The sequence below is a fragment of the Embiotoca jacksoni genome, unplaced genomic scaffold (assembly GCF_022577435.1).
Source record: "Embiotoca jacksoni isolate LCO1_2020_lvr unplaced genomic scaffold, fEmbJac1.0.p SCAF_48, whole genome shotgun sequence".
Classification (NCBI taxonomy): Eukaryota; Metazoa; Chordata; class Actinopteri; family Embiotocidae; genus Embiotoca; species Embiotoca jacksoni.
This window is the reverse complement of record NW_027185401.1, coordinates 1,487,637-1,506,399: the sequence shown is the minus strand read 5'-3', so window position 1 is coordinate 1,506,399 and position 18,763 is coordinate 1,487,637. Positions and strand designations below refer to the sequence as shown.

At 45.3% G+C, this 18,763-nt stretch overlaps 1 protein-coding gene across 2 annotated transcripts in view; it reads left to right on the top strand.

Annotated features, from left to right (window-relative positions):
* The window catches only part of tmeff1a (transmembrane protein with EGF-like and two follistatin-like domains 1a), a 75,977-nt gene that overhangs the window by 10,181 nt on the left and 47,033 nt on the right, over positions 1-18,763 (top strand). The gene's annotated exons all lie outside the window — the stretch shown is intronic.

Here is an 18,763-nt window from a genome sequence, read left to right as displayed (position 1 = left end):
GTAGAGCCATTTGATTTACGGGAAAATGAAACTTGCAGCTAGAACACGTGGTTGAGTGGGGGGGGGGGGGTTACTAAATAAGCAACAAGGTTAGGGTTTTCAAAAACGTGTAACTTTCACGCGTACACAGCCCAAAGCGTGGCTATTCCACGGTTTGCTGTAGCGGACCAGCGTGTCTATTTTTATGCTTCGCCCGCGAACAATCATTCAACCCGTTTCAAATTTTACTCCCATATCGCCATTAACACCATTATTCGAGAAAACTATTTGCCCGGGAGGTCGGATCAGTTTTAAACCTATGAGCGAACGTTTGCGTCTTTCCGTTTTAATTATCGATAGCTGTACGGGTTTCTACACTTTCTGATCGAGTCTTTTCCCATCTTTCCCACCACTCCCTTATTACGCTAACACAGCATTATACTTTCTATTCAAATGCACGTCATGCGTTTTCATTGTTAGCACGTAAGCATTCAGCTCAAAGAACTACTCGTCGGGCCTCTCGGAGGCGCGAGCAGTCGTGCCAAGTCTCCGTGGTTCGCGGTGCGTGAAGAAGACCGGCAGATGAATTTTGAAACGACGCCTTGTTGGTGTTGATTTAAAAAAAAAAAAAACTAAAAAAAACAACCAACAACACGTCTCTCGGTTCTTGGGAGTTTAGTTGACGCGTTATGATTTGCTCGTGTTGAGTCGGAGAAAACTCCCGATAAATGAAATGCCAAGACGGGAGCGCCCTCGACAGATTATATTTGCGAGGGACAGATCGGATCAGCACGGGCGGCGTTCTCTCGTTGATGTCGCTTCGCTTTTCTCCCACCGTCGATCTTCTCCAGCTGAGAGGGAATTATCCAGCGATCAGTTTTGCCGGCTGAGTTTCGGGGCAAACCAATTATCCGCGGCGCTACGGGGTGACAGACGCTTTTAATTGTCTTTCATGAGGCAATAAAAGGTGTTTGTCAACCGGGCTGGATATGGACCTTCTAAATCTGTTGTGGCTCTTGGAGTTTAATTAAGCCTGGAGGATAAAACGTGCCGTAAAGTCAAGGTGCTCTTCGGGTGAAGCCGCGGCTGTCTCGGCGGGGAAGGGAGTCTGTAAGATGTCAAAACTGTCAGCGCGACCGTTTGTTGTCGGTCTTCGTCGTTAAACCGAAGCCTCTCGGGTTGAGTCTCTGCGATCAGAGTGAATATTAAGTCCCGTATATCTTCCCGGTCTCATTAAATGCTGAAATGCACCCCCTCCCCCCCTCGTCTCACCACTCTCACCTTCATTTTTTGTGTTTTGAATGAATTAAAGAAGAATGACAGTCGGGGGTGAAGACGAAACGGCAGCCGTGTTTATTTGAATTTTTTTGTGAGCCTACTCGAATGTGGACCCCGTGTTGTTTGTATTTGTGTTTACAGTCAATGTGGGGACCTGGCAGGCCACCAGCACTGCGAGGACTCGTCTCGATTCTCGAGATAGAGAAGAAAAACTAAGCCAAGTCAACATGCCAATCCCCTCCCTCCCCTCCAACCACTGCTTGCATTTGCCTCTGACTTCAGAGCAGTTCCACTAAAAAAAACAAAAACATTTCCCTTGTTTTATATAACTAGTGCTGGAAAGAAAAAAAAAAAGCAGAATCGGACAGTAATTTACAGCAGAAGAAGAAATAACAGAGGCTGGAAAAATACTTTTCTGTTAACCTTAATGTTTGGAACAGCCGTGACATGATATCCAAGTAATGTTCCTTTTTTATTATTTTTATTTTTTATGACAGCAACACCATAAATTTCCCAGTAATTTCCGTCTCACGAGCAGAAGAATTTACTGAAGACCCGAGTAAGTGAGGTAGTGCTTCGGGCCAAACGCCGATGTCAGGGAAAATTTACGGGCTAAGTGTTTAGCAGGTGTTGACCCAATGTGTACTGCAGCCTTTGAAGTTCGTCGTTGAGCTTCTTGTATTGTCTTTTTTTGGGGGGGAATATTTGCAGTGGAAACATGAAGCTAGATGTGAACATAGTTTTCAGGGGTGATTTCATTCTGTCAAAAATGATCCCGCAAAATTGAATTCATCACAATCCATCCAATAGTTTTCAAGACATTTCAGTCTGAACCACAAGTGTCAGGGGAATTGTCTTGAATATCTTCCCAAAATTCCACGGCAGTCCATCAAATAGCTGTCGAGATATTTTTCAGTTTGCACTGAAAGCGGTCGGCCGCCTCTTGCATCACGCCAGCGCTGTGGCGGAAAAGCACTTCGGCAGTTCGGGCTTCCTGTGTTTAAAAGAAATCCATCATTTCGTCAGCCAGGGTCTGAATTAAGAAGTCTTGTTGCGGTTTGTCAGTGCTCCCTGCGGTGAGAAGCAGGATGAAACAAAAAAAGACGCCATCGTGTGGAAAAACTGTGGGAAACCTCGTGAATATCAGACAAGAACAACCCGCAGAGCTCGCGTGGACCTCCGAAGCCGGCGGCGTTCGCGGAAACGCGGCGGGGACGCCCGGTAAGGCGATGCTGCCGCTCTACAGGTGCTTCGTAGCCCGGAGGCCTTCAGGTGGCGCACGGATTCCCGACACCTCGTCGCTCCCTGACCCCCACCCCCTCACCACCACCCACCCAACGGTTGTCGCCCTGCAGCGCGAGACAACTGACTTCAAACGGGGGCTAATCTTACTCACCCGAAGCCTCAGATTGAGTTCGCCACCCCCAAAATGTGGAAAAAAAAATCTTACCCGCGTCCAAACCGCAGCTGTGGGCGTTTTTCGGGAAGCAGCGGGCGCTTGATTGATCCCCCGCCCCCCACCCCCTTTGATGTCGCTCTCGTTAGCTCAGTGATTATTTTTCAGGCCCAGTCTGCTGCAGGAATGCGATACCTCACTTCCTGTGGGTGTTTTTTTTGGAGTTTTTTTTTCATCTTATAACCCCGCTGTCGCCCTCCTCTGCTGTCAGGTCAGGGGGTCAAAGGTCGGGTCGGCGGCAGCAGAAGAGCAGCGTCACTTCCACTGTACTGCTCGAAGACATGCTTTGATGTCTGTTGAGACTTATTTCAGCCGACACAGAAAACGTTCACTTTTCCTTCATTAAAATACTCATAAATATAAACAGTTACAACATGTACAAATACTTTTCCACTTTTTAGGAATGAACAAAGTAGTTTTGAGTTGAACTCGATGTGTTTTCGAACCGGTATGATTGAAACATCTTGAGTCTCTACAATCGAATTAAAAGGCCAATTTACCATCTTTTAATAGTGTTGTTGTTTTTTTTGTTTTGTTTTTTACAACAGAAGTTAATGTATTTGTTTGAAACCATAAACCGTATTTAAAAACAGGACGTTAGTCTCCGGGTCTGAAAAGTGAAACTGGAATGCGAAATGTGCCTTAAAGTGCAGTTCCACTGAGGGCCACCAGGGGCTGGTTAAAAAAAAAAGAAGCTCCGGCTCCAATAGACTCCCATAAAAAAAAAAAAAGGCATCCACTTCGCTCGGGAAATACAAAGTCAATAAAAAAATTTCCTGAAAGTCATTAATGATGTCATTAGCTATATTCACGTCTTCTAATTAGAATAATCATCTGAAAATAATTCCATTATTAATTTGATATTAGGCCTAAAAGAGAGCTGTGTTTTGGGGGCTCGTCTGGTTTTAATTGACATGCTGATTGACTTCCGGTCCCAAAAAAAAAAGCCAAGATGGCGACGGCCAAAACAACCAGACTGGATGCTTCGAAATGGCAGTTTAGTCGCCATTTATACGAAAACGGACAACGATAAATAAACGGTTGTAGAAAGGAACAGTCCCTCTACGCTGTTGCCCCCGTACGACTACATTATTCAGAGGAGCTGTCGATCACAAACGTTTGCGAAGCGCTTGTTCGTACTCGGCGAAACAAATCATCCCACGCGACGACAACACAAACACGGGCTTCCCCGATGCTCTGCGTCAGACTCTCACAAGTAACTTAACGCGTCTTAATCTTTCCCGAACGTTCGGGCGTCGAACCCGAGGGAAAATTATGATTCCCCTCCCTCCTCGCCGAGGAAAAATGTAAATGATTTCTGTGACATTGGCTTAAAAGCGTGGGCTTGTCAATTACGCGAGGTAATACTGCATGCCTCGATGGCTCTGTAGATTAGCTGTGAATGGCGGGTTTATGAAGCCGGTGGAATTGCGGAGGCCTCATTTGTCAGATTTAGAGCCGTGTGCCGCTGCAGCTGTCGCAAGACTGTTTCTCTGAAAATGAAGAAATAGGGCTCATCAAAATGCTAAATACAAAGGTGGTGATGTGGCTTCTGGTTTTGAGCAGAAGTCTGTGAGGAGCCAGAATCGCTTTCTATCCGGAGCACACAGTGACAAGGTGGAGTCATTTGTCGCGGTGGCACTGAAGCAGAAGCCCCAAAAAAAAAACAATCAACAGGCAGCGTACCGACCGAAGCTCAAATAATAGAAAACCCTGCGGACAACACCATCGCAAATTTAGACACTCTAGGGTGCTTTTGCATCTATCTTGTTTGATCTGGACACTTTGTACTCTGTACCAGAGACTGTATATAAAAGTGAACGGAGCCTCCGAGTCTGAAAAATGAGGCCGAGGTACCTCAAACTGAAGGCCACTAGAGGTCGGATCCAAAAACGGCTCCAGCTCCATTGACTCCCGTTCGACTTCTCTCATGAAATACAAAGACAATACGTTCTTCCCACTACTCATTATGGTGTCATTTGCTAAAGTGACTCCTTCTTATTAGTTTCCTGGCGGTCCATCTGAAAATATTCCCGTCATTAATTAGATATTAGGGCTCAAAAAGCGGTATGTTTGGGGAGGAGGGGGGAGGGGGGGGATCTATTTGATTGGCACACTGTGGTGTAGTCAGGTTACAGCTTTCTGCGGGCGGGAGACGTAGAGTCCCAATCAGATCGAGTCCGACTCACCGCTAGCTCCTCCCCAGCATGTCCAAATATGGTCACTTCCTGTTCTAAAAATAGCGAGATGGCGACGGCCGAAAACACCGAACCGGAGGCCACAGAATGAAAGCAGCGTTCACCGATGGATGACGTTGCTGTTGGTTGCCGCTTGGTGAAAACGGCATGGTGCTGTTGTCGTGACAACTGAGGGTACGTAACTTAAAACCGTTATTTTTGCTAACCAAGCGGATTTTCTCCTCCGGCTGCAAGTCTCTGCATATGAATGAATTTTCTTAACGGTTAAAACTCAGGATGTCACAAGACCAGAAATGCAGAACGTAAAAGCTCATAAAAAAATAAATAAATACTTCTGCCGAAAATGAAATGTACTTTTTCGCCAGGCAGTATTCACGTTCTCAGTAAAAGTAGTCACGACAAAAGCATTGGTTTGAAAAATGTACGTCGTCGTCTTAAGAAGAACCGTAAAGCCCAAACTTAAACTAAACGTGGGCAGTATCTCCAAAGTCCATTCTGTTTTTGTGATTGAAGCTCATCTGGCGAGCTGAGACGATTTCAACTCGACCAAACTTTTAATCCAAACTTAAATCCGCTCGACAGATGATGTAGAAAAATGTACATCTGCCGCCGTGCACGTTAGTTGGTCGGCCGATATCCCGATCGAGAAGCCAGGAAGTGTTTAATTAATGGATCCTAACGTATTACAGATTTCACTCGGAGTCAGATCGGCCGCGTGTGGAGGAGTTGAATTTCTTTTTTTTTTTTTATCGTCAGTCCAGCTGATGTGCAGCTCTGTTTACTCTCAGAACTCCAAATCCCTGGATGAAGTCTGCAGCTCGGAATATATATTCACCGCAGAAAGCAGCCAGGTCTGTTTTACTCGTGTGGGAGTTTATTATTTTTTTTCTGTTTACCTTTAGTTTTTATTCTGATAGCAGCTTCAAACTTTGAAAAGCCAGACCAGAATATTTCTGCTTCATTGAAGCTGCCAGCTCCGCCAGATTGTTTTTGTTTCGTGGGTGGACGACTGGAAAAATCCAGAGTGCCAGATTTTTTGTGTGTTTACCAATAATCAGTCATAACTCAGTCGAATCTGAACACATATTTAGATTCAGTCTGACTCGCACTTTCCGAGGGATTACGTCTCAGATGTCAATCGCAAACTTCCACAAACCTCCCTACAAGTAGCCTCATTTTTTTTTTTACTGCAGAACTTTATTGTGTTTTTAAGTTTTCTTCAGTTTGACATGAATTCAGTGAGTTTTCAGGACAGTTTGCGGTACACAGTGAAACGAATAGGCTAATTATAAATTCGGCCGACTTACATTTCCAAAATATGAACAAGTACATAGGCTTAAGTTGTATCCATGGCAACATCATACCAGTTTATTTTGTAAATGTGTACATCTGTTAAGTGGAAGCTGTTTGATGGCACCGCTTGACTCAATCTGCTGCTGCTGGAAAAACAGACAGGAAATGCGGCTGCAGAACCAAAACAAGGAAGCTGAAAGAGGCTAAAAGAGTTGGCGAGGCTTCCCCCCATGAGCACCACCTTTCACATGAGGTATAAATTGTTGATCACAGCCTCGGCGGGATTCATTTTATTCAGACACTCGGCTTCCGTTGACACCACGTCCCCCTTATTTCAAACTCGGCATTGTTGGGATCGCCACGGCAACAGAGGACGCCCCCGACGGCTCACCAGCAGTTTTCACCGCGTTGTGTCGGGCATCAGAGGAGCTCTTCTTCTTCTTTGTTTTGTCTCGACAAAACCCGCGACTGCACATGCAGATAGTCACATTCTGTCCCGGGTTAGCCACGCCGCCGCCACTTCGGCTCTGCACATTTCCTCTTTCTGTAAAGCCTCTCTTCCCAAATCAAGCTGTGAAAGGGGGCTTTCTGACGCCCAAAGACAATGAAGCAGTCTTTAAACCGTGTCTGAGAGCTGGACCGGCGTCGTAATGTCAGTTTACTGCGGCTGAAAGAGCTATTTTCCAAAAATGAGAATCGGCCATTTGAAGAAAATAACCGTCCTCGTAGACAAATGACGAGTTCACTTTTCATGTTCAGCCCAAAACAATTCTTTATACATAGGATGAAACGAAAGATTTATCAATGAATTCTACATATGGACGTATTTTGGTGCATTTAAAAATCTCTTTCTGGCCAGTAACGTCGAAGCCACTTCAGCATTAGTTTTAAAGGGCTTTCATTTAAAAAAAAAAATATGGTCCACATTCATTGTTGGAGGGTTATAATGGAGCTTTCTCTTCTCTTCTGAATAAAACCGCAGATCCTTTTAGAAAACCCATTAAAATTCTTTTAAATGTTATATGCAATTTATTAATACTTTGACTTTTCCTTCGACAAACTAAGAGAAGGCAATATTACCCTTCAAGGTTTCCATGAGAGTTCAATTTTCACAGGTTTATTTTCTTGAAACCATTGTACATAGCTGATTCAAAATACCTTATTGTAATATAATCAATTAATGAATCCATTCATATCCCCATTAAAAACTCCTGGGCTAAACAGCTATACGGTCACAGAGCCTTATTTTTTTTAATTAAGGTTTAATCCAGAGGCGAGATAAGACTTTATTTCCCTCTAAACAGCCGTAAAAATCATTTTTACCATGATAAGGTTAATTGTTCATTGAGGCTGAGATTATGATGTATTACATATGTATTAAATCTATTAAGCATAAACCATTCATGTCAAAAAACATGATCCACAAAAGCCCAAATCCAACAAAAATATCCAAATGACGCGGAGATAAATGATGGCAATAAAAAGGAGAAACATATTTGAAGAGCCATTAACACTTTGAAAACAGTGAAACAACCAAAATACAATAACTTTTATAAATCAATCAATTCATTTCCCCTATAAGAACTCATGAAAATATATATGTAAATTCAAAGAACAAATTCAGGCAGGTCTTTAAAGAGAGTCGGTCATATAATATATTTACATGCCCAATAATTAAGTGTCAAACTCAGGAACGCTTTTAGGGAATCTCATCCAATTCGGTACAAACGCTCACTTGGACTCGGGCACGATCTGATTCAAAATTTGGTGGTCAAAGGTCAGAGGTCACCGCGACCTCACAAATCGTTTATTTTGTCCGCAAGTCAAGAATTCCCGCAATAACAACGTGACAAAATTTCCCACGAATGTCCTAACAGGACGAAATGGTAAAGCCATGGCGTTTTATATGCAAAAGGTCAAAGGTCAACTTCACTACGACATCATTACGCTCTGTACTAACACTGTTTTTTTTTGTTTTTTTTCCCCCTGTCCATTATTCAACACCATAACTCACCGTCGGCCTTGAAACGGTTCTGATTATCTTTGTCGGGTTGCAGCATCTTTCCGGCAAACGTCCGTATTTGAAGCGTCGCCACGGCGACAACTTTTTTTTGGTTTCTATCCGGAATCAGCTCCATTGGACAAATCTCCCCCCCCCCCCCCCCCCCCCCCCCCCGCCGCCACCCGCCGTTGCGTTGAAGCGCACAGAAAATCAATTAAAAGTGGGTGTTTATCTCACGCAATCAATCAATCAACGCATTTTTAAAAGCGTGGCTGAAGCATATGTTTCACTTATTAAAATTTTCTCCGACGAAGATTCAAAGCTTGCGTTCCCCTAATCAGATGAAACCGGACGCCCGCTCTCGCAAAGATGTTCATCCTCCAGATTTACACGGGACTCTTTCCTCCCTCACCTCATCCATGAATATATCCCGTCGCTGCGACGGAGCTTCGTACGTCGGCCTCGGAGCGCCGTCTTCGTCTCGTTACTAGCTGGAGGAGAAAGAGCGTCTTTCTCGCTGATGGTGATGAATTTCGCGTGACAAAATAACCCGCGGAGGCCCGTTCATACATTTATTTATTCTGCAGGAATTGATTGGACCGATATTTTCATGCCAGAGGTGATTCATAATTCAGAGCCTCTCCGTTTAGTTTTTGTTTTTATTCTGCGGCCGTCGTACATCACCCGTCGCTGCGGTTTTGTTGGTGTGCACGTGTGCAGATATCCGTCTTCCTTCTTTCATTCTCCTCTGGCTTTTTTTTGTGTGAGGTAGCTCATATTCTCTGGGGGGGGGGGGGTTGTTGGGAAGCCATTAGCCGCGGCGGCGGCGCTCGGGGGGGCTTAGCTTCCCCTGCCATTGATTCGCGGACGTACCAAAAAGAAGAGCCTGCAGCTTCGAGCCGGGTATCTCTAAACCCCGAGCAGCGTCTGAAGGTTCCCGTTACCTCTGGAGTCAGGCGCTGCAGATTGTGTGTGAGGGTGTGGGGGGGGAGGAGGTGTGTGTGTTTTTGTGTGTGTGTGTGTGTGTGTGTTTTTGTGTGTATGCATTTCACAGCCCAAAACACACAGTTCTGGAGCTTCTTTTTGTGCACCAATTAAAATGCATCAAGTGCAAATCACCTGCTGGTCTTTTCCTGTTTGAGCTCGGGGACCCGGGGTCTGGTGTCCTCCGCTGTGCCCGGAATTGGAATGGGACCTGATTAGTCTCGCGTCGCCGACTCTTTGGGCGAATCCATTCAGTGCACTGAGGGGGGGGAGGAGGAGGGGGGGGAGGGAGGAGGAGCTGCTGGTGGGGGAGGGAAGTGGGAGGCTGAAAAAAAAAAAAAAGCACCTCACGTAAATCTGTCGGCGCGCCGGCTCCGAGTTTTGGGATCCAGATGACGAAGATGGTGACGTCTGACGAAAAACCGCGATATTGGTCTTGTCTTTTTTTGTTGGGGGGGGGGGACAACAACAACAACGCAGAGTTTAAGATGTTTTTTGAATGTGTTTGTTTGTTTCCTTTAAACCCCTCAAATACAAGATTAGATTTTACAAAATGTACACCGAAAAGAAACCTCCCCGAACACAGTGAGTAGCGGCTCCACGGCGGATCGACCCGACGCTTCTGGTGTCCGAGAGCTTCCTCGTGTTCGGTAACGTGTATTCACGTCGCTGAGCTCCACCCGAACCAGCTGAAGGCGCTTTTTCTTTTGCTGCGTGAACAATACGGCATTTAAACTCGACACGCGCCCGTTTCGTATCGCAGCGGCCTCCGTTCGACGAGCGCGTTTTTGTCTGCGTGCTTTTAATTTGAAAAGCCGCAGCGTTCGGCCCGATCGCACGCTCTCAGTAATAGACGCTTTGTAGTTGTTGCGTCTCGCCGTCCCACACCAAAATATTATATCTATATATATATATATGTATACTTACGTTATTTCTCTTATTTACGAAGCATCCGTTTCTTTCCAGCTCGGCGTGAGAGTTTCTGCTGTTTCTGTCCTCTGATCTCTGCGTGTGTCATGATGGGCGGAGCTTAACCTCTGCTGCCTGAGTAAGTCTATCTATGTGGGAAACGCTGCTTTCTGATTGAACCTTCTTCTCCGAGCAACCCAGAAAACAGGAAATGCGCGAACACCCCCCGAGTATAAGTTAGCAGCTATTAAAAGCTATAAAGTAAGGCAAAAAAAATTGCACTAAGTCGACACATTTTAAAGGCTATGAACAACAAAACTGTGCGTCTGGCGTGTTTACGTGACCTGAAAGGATTAACTGATTGTGCAGTTACCTTATTGTTCGGGTGACAAATGGTTTCAGTTCGGCCTGTTTTCAATAGAAATGAATAGAAACCCAACAAGGTGGCTGCAAGATAAAATAACACAATAAAATGTATGATTCTTTGCTAGAAAATAAACAAACCGTTTCCTGGAATGTTTTTTTGGAAAGTTGACCGCCGTTCTGTTTATTTGCTCTCGTGATTTTTCCACGTTTGATCTGGTATCTCTTAAATGAAAAGCTTTTACCCGCCCGACTCTTGATCGATGAGGCTGAAAAATGGAGGCCGAGCTCGTGAATCTCGCGTCTGCGTCGTCTCGGGCTGCTTTTCATCACATTTTCTGTCTGTTTTGTGTTTTGTGTGTTTTTTTTTGGCGTCTCGCTGCTTGTTTATCACAGTAACTCAGCTTTTATTTCTTTCTCCCAGCGACTGCAGAAAGTTTCTGTCTCCGCTGCTGAATATCTCCCATGTTTTATTTTTTTTTGATTTTTTTACCATCTCTGTTAACAACACCGGCTGTGAGATTTATGTGATTGGTTGGGGTTTCTCGGAGAGGAAGGGCCGATGGATCCTGACAGACGGTTAAAGAGGAGAGAAAAAAAAAAAGAAAAAAAAAAGAAATGGAGGATCAAAACAATCTGAGGGGGGCGCTGCTAAATCGAAAAAATGCAAGACGTTGAAACCTCTGTTGGGCTGTCAGGTTCCCCCTTTTGACTGCAGTGACAGCTGCTTTAAAACAAAAACAAAAACCTCTTCTATAATTAAGGTTTTGCTGAATGTGTCGTCGCCGTCCCGAGAGCTGAAAGAGGCTTTTGTTCGAGCGACGGCAGCTTGGTGACGGATTTTGTTTTTTTTTCGGGGGGTCGCGAGCTCGTGGCGGCCCGGACGAGCGTCCGTCCGCGGGGCTCGTAAACAGTCCCGACAGGCGGAGAGGGCCGTAAACAGTCTGTGAGAAACACCCCCCCCCCCCACCCCACCCCGCCGGAGGAAGGACAAAAGCCCCTCTCAAGCCTCTGCTTGGCGATCTTGAAGGAGCTTTCCGCTAGGAAAAAAAATCAAAAACAAAAGCAGCGCTTCAACAACGTGGAGGAGGAGGAGGGGGGGGGGGGGAGTTACTGCAGACACACACAGGCGGACCTGAACACTTAAACATCCAGTAAAACTAATGACGAACAAGAAAATACAAGTAAAAGCTGAGATTTCTTTCATTGGACCTGATCCAATTTACTTTATTTATTCTCCCTATAAATTTGTTTCCCAAACAGGAAACGATGCACGGTGGGATTACAGACAATCGGCGGAGAGTAAAAACAGCGTTCGGTGACGCTTTTGAGGATCTTTTTCTTCTTCGTTAAACACGGCAGAAAGTTTCCAACGGGGAGTCGCCCAACCGTTGATTTATTTTTGTTCCCCCCCCCCCACCACCACCACCTCCCCCGAGAGCTACTTTGACAAAGTGTCCGAGAGCTGCTGGCGTTTCGTAGCCTCCCCTGGTTTACAGGGACGCCGGCGGCTTTGTGAGGCCTGAATGCTAAGAGCTAAATGCTAACAGGCTCACAATAACAACAGAGGAACTAAAGTTCTGCTTCCAGGAAGTAAGAAAAATATGAATCGATGAACAGAGGTAATTTTTTTTCAGAAGGCTGTCGCGTCTTCTTCATAAGGTCGGTAGTGTTCGGGGAAAAAAAAACCAATGGAATATCATTGTGAGTTTATTTTTTATTTTTTTTTACATTTATGTATTTTCTGACGTACGAGCGGGAAAAAAAAAAAAAAGGGCCGTAAACAGCATGACTCAACATTTCCAAGTTTGGAAATGCCCGTGACGGTTGGTACGGTTTCGAAAATACAGATTGGGTTTCATACATCACGGACCTAAGCAACCAATCCGGTCAACCAGGGGGGCGGGGCTTTCCCGATCATGGAGCTACAGGTGAGGGAAGGGGCGGAGTTAGGGGCGGGGACTAACACAAACTGAATTAAGGGAAAGGTGTCGTGTCCGAGACAATTTAAGACATACAGGGATTTTTTTTTTTCTTGGAAAAAACTTCTAATTATGTAGACTTTTATTTATGTAGCACTTTTCATACAAACAAATTGTGCTTTTCACAGAAACACGTCCCAGGAACAGAGGAACTCAGGAAAACGCCAGTTGTAGATCACAAATCTATAATATGGAAAAGGTAAATAAAACACTAAAAGGGGGTAAAAGGATATATATCGAGTAGTAAAACCAACTAAAATGTATAAATAAATCCATTTTGAATATGATTAAAATTCAATGGAAGGCCAGACTAAAAAACGGAGGTCTTGAGTTTGCTTTTAAGAATATATATAAATATATATATATATATATATATATATATATATATATATCAACCCTTTCATTCAGAACCCGAAAGTGTTTTCAGTGACATTGACAAAGACAAAGACATTCAGATTTAGAGTATCAGAGTTTAATGTCACATTTATTCAGACCGTTCGTGTCTGACGGTAAAATATTTCCTCTCACCGAAGCGCATATCCACCCTCGGTGTTTATTTCGCTTTAATATGAACACATTTGTCCTCTTTCTGTCTCCTGTTTGATGCACGTCTGTCCCCGGGGCTTTTCGTCTCCCGTTTAAAAAGTACATTTTCATTTCCGCACTTCCTTGCGTTTCATTTTCAAATCTGCCGTCTGATGTGATTTTTGTTGATCAGAACTTCTGCAAAAGAAAAACAACAACAATAAAATCCGTCCCTTCATGGTACATTAGCTCAGATAGAAGAAGAAAAACACAAAACACGCTAACAAATTAGAAAGTGCAATGCTTTTTCTTTTTTTTTTTAATTTATTTTACAGCGAATGACGTTTTCTGTGAGACAAAACCTGAAGTGTCTCGTGACGACAAAAGGAAGCTACGAAGCGGCTCCTCCCCGCCACAAAAAAAAAAAGCCACAATAATAAAAAAAAACCAACAACCTCCAAACATACTGTAAGCTGCTCTCTCTCGCAGTGTTAACTCACCGCCCCGTCACCGCATTGAGACAAATTATACTGTAAAGGAGTTATGGCGGCTGTAATTATGCAAATTACACGGCGGTTGGCGGGGGGCGGAGGGGAAGGGGAGCTGAAGAGGCCGACACGGGGAGCTGATTCACCGCCGGCGGCGAGGTGACGAAGAGGGCGGCGTTGACGAGGGCGGCTCGCTTCGAGTGCCGGATGCACCTCCAGGATGGGGAAAAAAAAACAAACACATCTGGAGGTGGAGAGACAAATCGGGCAAAAGAAATAAATTAAAAAAAAGGGGGAGGAGGGGGGAGGGAGGGGAGCTGCCGCAGCCTTCTGTTCATACGTTTAGAGGATTAATCGGACTATTTTCTTTTCCACTCGTCTCGTGCGCGGGAGTCAAACCGGCACTGAAGATACTATTAATCAGTGTTATTACGGCACGTATGGAAGCCCGGTATCTTGTTCCATTCGATTTTAGAGCCGGTATTAGTTGGTTTTCCAGGATAGTCGATTGAGGAGGTTTTTCTCCCGCGGTTGCGCCCCCCCCCCCCGCCCTCCCGAACGAGCCGAAGGGATTTGGTGTTCTCGCCCGGTTTCGGGAACACCTACGGACGCCGGAAAACGTTACCGGGAAAGAGGAACCTGCTCAACCTACTTCCACAAGCGATCCAACTTCGGCCAAGCGGGGTGAAAACGGATCGGAAGAAGATTTTTCTGGCTCGATATCGTTGCCGTACTCGTCGGGTCAGGAGAAAGCGATGCGTCCCGACTTACTTTGGTGGACGGCGGTCCGTCGGCTGTCGTTGAGAGCAAAACGAGTAATAACGGGAAGGATGAAGCGGAAAAACAAAAAAATAAAACTACAAACGCCGTCAGGTTCAACTTTCAAAAAAGAAAAAGGTAAATAGCCGTTTTTAAAAATTGCTCCTTGAGATTTACAGATTGCTTCAATTTTTTCTGAGAGTAAAGCTGTTGAACTTGATTGACAGGGCCTTGCAATCGTCCACCAATATCCGACTGCCGGTCATTTGGAGATCCTTTTCTTCCGTGAACTGTCTGCTTTTTTTTTTTTTTTGGATGGGAGGAGGATGGGAGGAGGATGGGGGGAGGATGGGGCAAAGATGGAGGGAGGATGGGAGGAGGATGGGCGGAGGATGGGGCAAGGATGGAGGGAGGATGGGAGGAGGATGGGCGGAGGATGGGGCAAGGATGGAGGGAGGATGGGAGAAGGATGGGGGGAGGATGGGAGGAGGATGGAGGGAGGATGGGAGAAAGATGGGGGGAGAATGGGAGGAGGATGGGGGAGGATGGAGGGAGGATGGGGGGAGGATGGGGCAAGGATGGGGGGAGGATGGGAGGAGGATGGGGCAAAGATGGAGGGAGGATGGGGGGAGGATGGGAGGAGGATGGAGGGAGGATGGGAGAAGGATGGGAGGAGGATGGGGGGGAGGATGGGAGGAGGATGGGGCAAAGATGGAGGGAGGATGGGGGGAGGATGGGAGGAGGATGGAGGGAGGATGGGGGGGAGGATGGGAGGAGGATGGGGCAAAGATGGAGGGAGGATGGGAGAAGGATGGGGGGAGGATGGGGGGGAGGATGGGGCAAAGATGGAGGGAGGATGGATGGGAGAAGGATGGGGGGGAGGATGGGGGGAGGATGGGGGGGAGGATGCGACCCTCTGCAGCCTGAATATTTTCATCCGGATGAAGAGCTCAGTCTGATCCAATGGTAACTGACTGACTGTAGTATTCAATAATGCACCCTGTCGTTGTAGCAGCGCCACCTGCAGGAAAGTGTTGTCAGCTCGATGCGCGCTCACCTGACATTTTATTGATTTACGCCCCAAAAAACAAACAAAAACGCAAACGCACACACACACACACACACACACACACACACACACACACACACACACACACACACACACACACACACACCTCTTCCAGACTGAAAGGCCTGAGGTCAGCCAGCCTCTGAAATCTCTCGGCACTTAAACACTTTCATCAAGTCTCCTCCTCCTCGTCTTCTTCCTCTTCCTCTTCCTCCTCTTCGTCATCCCTCTCTGAAACCATCCTGACTTTCTATCGGAGATTTTGGAGGCTGTCATTATTTTTCCCAGCCCTCCTCCTCCTCCTCCTCCTCTTTTTCTTCCTCGTCCCTACTTCTCTGAAGCTCTGATTCAGCCTGAGGATGTATTTTAGGTCTTGTTGGGTCTCCTCGTCTTTTCAGACCGGATCTTGTTGTAATTACGCAAACGAGAGGCCAACTTTAGTGAGAAGATACCGCCAGCAACTCGGTTGTCTGAATGAAGAACAGTGTGTCGGCGTGGAAGTCCCAAAATATTTGACGTACCTTTTCAGGCTTTTATTTTCGGTACTAGCACGAAACTAATACGGTGGTTCCAACGTTAACGGCTTCTTTTTCTTCCGGACTCGAGATACGACGTGTGAATCGGATGAGCTGAAGCTGATGGAAGGTGTGTCGTTAGTTTCAGCTAACAGTTCCCCCCTGTTTCTAGTCTTTGTGCTAAGCTAGGCTAAAAACATCCCGGACCTCGGTACCCGACATACAGACGGGACATTTAGGTCTTCATGGGTTCCATATTTTTCGGCTAATTTCCTGAAAACCTTTCTCACAATTGCCTAAAAGATCATATTTATTTATCTATAAATTGCAACTTCTTGGAAGGATTTTATTTTTTCATTTCTTTCAGCAAAGTTTGATGTCAGTAATTTTCACTTACTTTTTAAACTCTTGTTTTTACTGAAAAACACAAATAACATTAAACAACAGTTTGTTTATTCTCTCGTCACATTTATGAGCAGTAATGAATCACTTAGTAACACACTGTAAAGCATTAGTAGTTTCAGTGTGGAATATAATCTACAATATTTGCCAACAATCAATTTCTTTTTTTCATTGTCATTCAAAAGCTGTTTTTAAATTATTTTTTTTTTTTACAAGTTTCCACAAGAGAAGTTGTAGTTGTTGATATTTGCAAATGCTTAAATTATAGTGTGCAATAAACATTTGTTTACACCTTAAAAAATGCTGAATAGAGTGAATTACGAGTCGAACCGTGTTCCACCAACACAGGACTCTTTGAAATCGTACTTTTTTTTGTGTTTTTGTTTTTCGTCACCGAGTGTCATCACTGCTGTGGTCAAACTAGACTTTATAGAAAGATAAGCTTCGACTATACTTATATGCTCCATCCGTCACCAGAAAAAGAGCTTAAAAAAAATCTTCATATTGAGGCCAAATCTGAGCCTGATCCCCGTTCGCTTCCTGCCTGGCGGGTCCTGCTGCTCGGCTCTTGTGGGTTTTCGAGTCAAATTGACTGAAAAAGTGCTCTGTCTTTTTTTTTTTTTTTTTTTAAACCGCACATTAAGTGAGCCTGCATAATGGCGGCGCGAGACAGGCTAAACTGCAAATAACAAACATCCAGATTTATAGTTGAAAGTGCTTTTACTTCTGCAAATAGCTTTTCCATTAACAGTAACAACACGAATATCGAGAGCTGTGAATCAGCGAAGAACATCAACAGCCTGTTTCGGCTTAAAGGACGTCTCTCTTTATTTTCCCCTGTGCTTTTTCTTTGCCGCGGCGTTTTAAAAAAGAAAAAAAAAGAAAAAGAAAAGAAGCTTTAACAGTATTTAATGGCTTTTGGAAAATGTCTTAAACAAAAACTGGAGGGAAAAAGTAGCCATTCGACTGATTCAGAGGCTCGTCTACGTTTTTAATGAATGAAATATCCGCTGCAATAAGTTCTCTGTAACTGAAGATGCTGAGACAGAATCAACATCGTGTGACTGAAGAAACACTGTTTACTATCTCTGTATTAATAATCGGGCCGTCTAGCATCGTTAGGTTTATGAATACAAAAAAAAAAAAAAAAAAAATGGTGTCAGCCCTCGGAAAAGAAAAAGAAAGCAGAGACGTAATTAAAGCGTCGTCGGAGCGACAGAGGTGACGGGAAGCAGCGGAGAGCTCGGCTCGGCACCGTTTCCTCTGAAAACAGACGGCAGGTGAGAGCTGCCAGCTGGGAGGGTGGAGGGAGGGGGGGGTGGGGCGGTGGAGGGAGTGGTGGTGGTGGTGGGATGGTGGGTGGAAGATGTGAGCTGCAGAATAAATAAAGCACATTTCACTGAGTTTTATTTCATGAGCGCGCTGAGCTGAATAATGAGACGGTCCGGCGGGCTCGTTTAACGCCTCGGCCTGAAGTCTATCACACCTCAGCGGCTGTTTCGCACCGCTTCAGGTTGCAGTGACGATAAAGATGAGAAATCGGGGCGGGAGGGCAGGGGGGGCGGGGGCGACTCGGTCCAAAGTTCCCACAGTCGGCGCCACTTAGACGACAAAAACGCTTGTTGGTACCTTTTTACTCGGTCGCGCCCTCTAAAAATTGCCCGTCTGATAGTTTCTGCAGTGTCAGCGGTGAGATTGAGGTCAGAGGTCGTATTCACTAAATCTAGCTGAAATAAGAGGCGTGACACTCCTGAATTTTGGCCTGTTTGGTTTTTTTGCTCTGATAGTGATTCACTGGTTTTTCACAGAGACCGGCGTTCCTTTCCGATTACTCATTACTACTCAAACAATTGTTAATCCAGAGGTGTAAGATTATCAGAAAATGTAAACTGAAGGAATCTTTACGGTGTCGCCTTCTTCTTTACGATTTGTCCTTGCTGCAGGATGCATTTAAAAACATTTATGTGCAAACTTTAAACCCTTTTGCAGTCGATCTGAGCCTTAATTGTCTTGTTAGTAACAAAACGAACTGCCAACAGACCCCAGTGACCCAACTTGTTAGAGAGACTTCCCTGGAGGTCAATTACTTCCTGCTCGGCCTCTTCGTCAGACTCCGAAATGAACCTGAAAGGGACTCTTTGTGTCGTTCGGATCTTTTCGACATGAATAAAACATCAAGGCTGTTATCTCCACGCGGCACCCTCCGCTTCCCAGGTGAAGATTACTCCGCGGCGGCAGCTGATGAAGCCAAACGAGCCGAGCGTTTGCCGGCCCTCCGGGCCACTCGCAGTCAGACGCTCGCTCAGCCTTCCAGGAAGTAAATACACAAACCTGGACAAATTAGTTGCAGCTACAGAGGAGGAGGAGGAGGAGGAGGATGAGGAGGAGGGGGAAGGCAGGGGCATAATTAGACAGAAGGTCCTTCTGCAGCATCTGCTCAGTGTCGCTGCCGAGGTCGGAGGTTCCAAACGTCGCAACCTCATTTTCATCTCATTTTTCATTGGTTTCCTGGTGCTGTTTTCGCCTCCTTCACAATCCGATGATTGTTGAACAGAGCTTTC